The 6451-nt window shown below is 37.2% G+C and overlaps 1 pseudogene; it reads left to right on the top strand.

The window, feature by feature from the left end:
• The first annotated feature begins 2169 nt into the window (after positions 1 to 2169).
• On the top strand, positions 2170 to 4963 carry LOC105491991 (heterogeneous nuclear ribonucleoproteins C1/C2 pseudogene; annotated as a pseudogene).
• Positions 4964 to 6451: the final 1488 nt, after the last annotated feature.

Below are 6451 nucleotides of genomic sequence, written 5' to 3'. Positions count from 1 at the left end.
TACAGCTCCCCTGGCTGGCACTCTGTTTGTTTACTAGAAGAGAGGCAAACCTGGGCTTGAGGCACTATCTAGTGCTGAAAAGGAGGCAGCAATCTAAAGAAAAAAAAAGAAAGATAATCAACAGGTAAATTACAAAGAATCTCTAAGCAAACATATCCAGTAAAAACCCAAACAAGCCAGACAGAAGACTAAAATACATAACTAATTCATCAATGCAATGACTTAGATATACATTCATAATAAACAACAGCAAATAGAGCCATGACATCTCCAGTGGACAAACAAACCAGTGACTGACCACAATGAAATGGCAATATATGAACTCTTTGACCAAGAATGCAAAATAGCAGTTTTAAGGAAACTCAGTAATCTCCAAGATAAGGCAGAAAATCAATTCAGATTTTTTTCTGAGAAATTTAACAAAGAGGTTGAAATAACTTTTAAAAATCAAACAGAAATATCAGAACTGAAAAATGCATTTGCTGAACTGAAAAATGTGTTAGAGGCTCTCAATAGCAGAATGGATCAAGTAGAGGAAATAATTAGTGAGCCCGAAGACAGGCTATTTGAAAATATACAATCAAAGAGAAAAAATAAAAAGGAATGCAAAGGAATGCAAAGTATAGAAAATTGCCTCAAAAGACCAAATCTAAGAATTGTTGGTGTTCAAGAGGGAGTTGAGCAACAAAAAGGAGTAGAAAATGATTTAAATAAATAACAATGGAAGACTTTTCAAAACTTGAGAAAGAGATAAATATACAGGTACCAGAAGGTCAGAGAACAACAAACAGATTTGACCCAAATAAGACTGCCCCCAGGCATATAATAATCAAATTTTCAAAAATGAAGGACAGAGAGAGGATTCTAAAAGCGTCAAGAGAAAGGAAGCAAATAACAAATAAAAGAGCTGCAATTTGTTTGGCAATAGTCTCCTCAACAGAAACGATACAGGTCAAGATGGAGTGAGACACCATTTTTAAAGTGCTGAAAGAAAAGTCTGCCATCTAAGAGTGCTGTATCCAGGAAAGCTATCCTTCAAATATGAAGAAGAGATAACGTTGCTCCATGACCAGGAAAAGCTGAGAGAATTCACCACCACCAGACCTGTCTTGTAAGAAATGCTAAAGGGAAGATTCAATCTGAGAAAAAAAAAAATCCACTAATGTGCAAAAATAAAAAATTTGGAAGTGTAAAACCCATAGGTAAAATTAAACACACAAACCCAGAATACTCTACCGCTGTAATTGTGGTATGCAATCCACTCATAACTCTAGTATGAAACATAAAAGATAAACAATAATGGCTATAGAAATCTCTTAAGATATAGGCAGTATAGAACATGTAAACTGAGTCAAACGTAAAGTCAAAATGTAAGAGGTATGGAGTTAAAGTATAGAGGTTTCTTCCTTTTTTCTTTGTTTCTGTTCTTTATGATCTAAGATAAATTGTCATCTCTTTAAAATAACTTGTTATATCTATAAGATGTCTTTTGTAAGTCTCATGGTAACCACAGGGTAAAAACCTCTAATAAATTCACTAAAAATAAAAAGCAATAAATTAAAACATACCACCAAAGAAAATAACCTAGCCACAAAGAAAGACAATAAAAAGGAAGAAAGGAAGAGAGGAGTTTCAAGACTACCAGAAAATAAGCAACAAAACGGAAGTAGTAAGTCCTTACTTATCAATAATAACACTGAATGTAAAAGGGTTTAATTCTCCAACTAAAAGGCACAGAGGGGCCAACTGCAGTGGCTCATTCCTATAATCCCAGCACTTTAGGAGGCTCAGATGGGAGACTTTCTTGAGGCAAGTAGTTCAAACCCAGTCTGGGCAACGTGGCAAAACCCTATCTCTACAAAAAAAAAAAAAAAAATTGTTTTTAATCAGCTGAACGTGGAGGTACATCCCCATAGTCTCAGTTACTCGGGAGGCTGAGACAGGAGGATCCCTTGAATCCATAAATTTGAGGTCACAGTGAGGTATGATTGCACCACTTCACTCCAGCCTGGGCAACAGAGCAAGATCCTATCTCTAAAAAATAAAAATAAATAAAAAATAAAAGGCACAGCATGGCTGAATAGATAAAGAAATAAGACCTGATTTTGTGAAGAGGTGAAGACTGAGCGGTTGTGGCCGCGTTGCCGACCTCGACTAGCAGTCGGTTTCTCCAGGCAGAATCCGGGAGTAGGAGACTCAGAATCGAATCTCTTCTCCCTCCCACCTCCTGTTTTCAGCTTTGTGAGAAACCTTATCATCAAACACAATGGCCAGCAACGTTACCAACAAGACAGATCCTCGCTCCATGAACTCCCGTGTGTTCATTGGGAATCTCAACACTCTTGTGGTCTAGAAATCTGATGTGGAGGCAATCTTTTCGAAGTATGGCAAAACTGTGGGCTGCTCTGTTCATAAGGGCTTTGCCTTCGTTCAATATGTTAATGAGAGAAATGCCCGGGCTGCTGTAGCAGGAGAGGATGGCAGAATGATTGCTGGCCAGGTTTTAGATATTAACCTGGCTGCAGAGCCAAAAGTGAACCTAGGAAAAGCAGGTGTGAAACGATCTGCAGCGGAGATGTACGGCTCCTCTTTTGACTTAGACTATGACTTTCAACGGGACTATTATGATAGGATATACAGTTACCCAGCACGTGTACCTCCTCCTCCTCCTATTGCTCGGGCTGTAGTGCCCTCGAAACGTCAGCATGTATCAGGAAACACCTCACGAAGGGGCAAAAGTGGCTTCAATTCTAAGAGTGGACAGCGGGGATCTTCCAAGTCTGGAAAGTTGAAAGGAGATGACCTTCAGGCCATTAAGAAGGAGTTGACCCAGATAAAACAAAAAGTGGATTCTCTCCTGGAAAACCTGGAAAAAATTGAAAAGGAACAGAGCAAACAAGCAGTAGAGATGAAGAACGATAGGTCAGAAGAGGAGCAGAGCAGCAGCTCCGTGAAGAAAGATGAGACTAATGTGAAGATGGAATCTGCGGGGGGTGCAGATGACTCTGCTGAGGAGGGGGACCTACTGGATGATGATGATAATGAAGATCGAGGGGATGACCAGCTGGAGTTGATCAAGGATGATGAAAAAGAGGCTGAGGAAGGAGAGGATGACAGAGACAGCGCCAATGGCGAGGATGACTCTTAAGCACATAGTGGGGTTTAGAAATCTTATCCCATTATTTCTTTACCTAGGCGCTTGTCTAAGATCAAATTTTTCACCAGATCCTCTCCCCTACTATCTTCAGCACATGCTCACTGTTCTCCCCATCCTTGTCCTTCCCATGTTCATTAATTCATATTGCCCCACGCCTAGTCCCATTTTCACTTCCTTTGACGCTCCTAGTAGTTTTGTTAAGTCTTACCCTGTAATTTTTACTTTTAATTTTGATACCTCTTTATGACTTAACAATAAAAAGGATGTATGGTTTTTATCAACTGTCTCCAAAATAATCTCTTGTTATGCAGGGAGTACAGTTCTTTTCATTCATACATAAGTTCAGTAGTTGCTTCCCTAACTGCAAAGGCAATCTCATTTAGTTGAGTAGCTCCTGAAAGCAGCTTTGAGTTAGAAGTATGTGTGTTACACCCCCACATTAGTGTGCTGTGTGGGGCAGTTCAACACAAATGTAACAATGTATTTTTGTGAATGAGAGTTGGCATGTCAAATGCATCCTCTAGAAAAATAATTAGTGTTATAGTCTTAAGATTTGTTTTCTAAAGTTGATACTGTGGGTTATTTTTGTGAACAGCCTGATGTTTGGGACCTTTTTTCCTCAAAATAAACAAGTCCTTATTAAACCAGGAATTTGGAGGAAAAAAACCCTGGTTTTTTATTTTTGTATTTTATTATTGTTTACTTCAAACTTTGTTTTACAGCGTCCTCCACAAAACCTCTAGAATGTACTAGATACATTTTTCTTGGAGTCATAATCATGATACATACCAACACAACACTACTCAAATTATATTTCATTGAGTTGCATGTTGCATTGAGGAGTCAAATAACTTGACATACAGTGGAGATTGTTTTTCAAAATGGCTTTTACATCCTAATGAAAGTTCAGTGCTTTGTGGTCCAACTGGCACCCTTTTTGAGGTTTTTTTTGTGTGCTAAATTGTTTTGTCCTTAAATAGGAGAGACTCAAAAACAAGATTTCAGGAAAATTGCAACAGCTGGACAATGGAACTCCCCCTGCTTTCTTCTGTTTTGTTCTTTTAATTACTATTTATAGCCTCAGTTACCTTCTGAATTCTGAAGTGTATACCTCCATGTTACTGAAAATGAGAAAACTCTTATTTCCTTATACTCCACAGTTTGCCTTCCCAGGTGATTGAGAACATAAAGAATGTTACATTTATTTTACCCTAAATGATCTTTTACCCCATTAGCTGATCTTTGTGTTTTCCCTCAACTTTATTAATTACAGTGATTGTATTTTTAGCATCCAGTCTTACTTAAAATGAATATATTAAACAGCTACCAGTGTTGTGATACCTCATCCTTGAAAGGCTTAGTTGATTTGTGTTTTAAACTTCAGTTTTTCCAGCACAACAGAAAATGACGTTTATAATTTTTGTGCACACAAACCTTGGATTCCCCTATAAAGTTGCTATTGTTTCATAGCATGCAGCACTGGCCTTTTTTCATCCTACTCATTACAGGCAAAACTCATGTCTTATTTATAAGGATTTTATAGATCATTTTCTATATCAGGTGACAAAAGCAGAAAAGAATGAAGAGGCTGAACTATGAACTACGCTTGGAGCCCATATACATGATATAGGCAATTTCTTTGGTATGTTAATTCGGTCAAAAATACTACCCACTTGATGTTTTCTGATCTGATGTGAGCTCCTGTTACACAGACTTTTAGTAAGTAACCCATGACTAGAAAATAAACTGGATGCTTAGGAGAGAGTGTCAGATGTATAAGATGCTAATAAAACATGTTTAATATTATGTTGTTAGCTGTAAGTTTTTGGGAAATACTGGAAAAATTAGTCCACAATCAAGTGTCTACTTTTCACTTCACTGTAGGGCCTCTTTCCCCGCACAGAGCAGTCTATTTAGCTGTGAATACCACAATCTGCAGATGTTCAAGTCCCTTACATAAAATGGCATAGTATTTGTATGTAACCTATACATAGTCTCCTGTATACTTTAAATCATCTCTACATTAAAATACCTGATATAATGTAAAAAAAAAAAAAAAGAAAAAAAGAAAAAAAAAAAAAGAAATAAGACCCAAATATATGCTGTCTACAAGAAAGCAATTTCACCTTTAAAGACCACATATAGACTTAAAGTGAAGGAATGGAAAAAGATTTTCCATGAAACTGGAAACCAAAAAAGAGCAGGAGCAGCTATACTTTTATTGCATAAAGTAGACTGATACAGTTTGTCTCTGTGTCCCAACCCAAATCTCATCTCAAATTGTAATCCCTGTTGCTGGGGGGAGAGACCAAATGGGAGGTGATTGGATCATGGGAGCAGTTTCCCCCCATGCTGTTCTCATGATAGTGAGTGAGTTCTCATGAGATCTGATGGTTTAAAAGTGTGACACTTACCCCCTTGTTCTCTCTTGCTACTGCAAGATGTGTCTTGCTTCCCCTTTGCCTTCCACCATGATTATACATTTCCTGAGGCCCCTCCAGCCATGTGGAACTGTGAGTCAATTAAAGCTCTCTCTCTCTCTCTCTTTTTTTTTTTTTAAATAAATTAGCCAGTCTCAGGTAGTTCTTTATAGCAGTGTGAAAACAGACTAATACATAGACTAAAAATCAAAGACTATAAAAAGAGACAAGGGAAGTCATTATATAATGCGAAAGGGGACAATTCAGCAAGACAATATACAATTATAAATATCTATACACCCAACAATGGAGCTTCCAAGTATAAAAGCAAACATTAATAGATATAAAGGGAGAAAGAGGCTACAATACAATAAGAGTAGGGGATTCAACATCCTACTCTCAGTAATGGACAAATCATCCAGACATAAAACCAACAAAGAAACACTGGAGTTAAACTATACATGAGAACAAATGAGCCTAATTCACTTTTACAGAAAATTTCACCCAGCTGCTACAGAATACACATTCTTCCATCAGCACGTGGAACATGAAAGACTCAAATAAATAAAATCATAAACAAAAGAGAAACATAACAACTCAAGTCACAGAAATGTAAACAATAATTAGAGACTATTATGAACAACTATATATGCCAACAAATTGGAAAACCTTAGAAAAATTTCTGGACGTATACAACCTACCAAGATTAAACCATGAGGAAATAGAAAACCTCAACAAACCGGTAACAAGTACCAAGATCAAAGCTGTAATAAAAAGTATCCCATCAAAGAAAAGCCCAAGACCTGATGGCTTCACTGCTAAGTTATACCAAACTAATATCAGTTCTACTCAACCTCTTTAAAAGAAATTGAAA

The sequence above is a fragment of the Macaca nemestrina genome, chromosome 6, assembly GCF_043159975.1.
Source record: "Macaca nemestrina isolate mMacNem1 chromosome 6, mMacNem.hap1, whole genome shotgun sequence".
Lineage (NCBI taxonomy): Eukaryota > Metazoa > Chordata > Mammalia > Primates > Cercopithecidae > Macaca > Macaca nemestrina.
The sequence above is the reverse complement of the archived record's forward strand: the minus strand, read 5'-3'. Positions and strand labels throughout refer to the sequence as shown.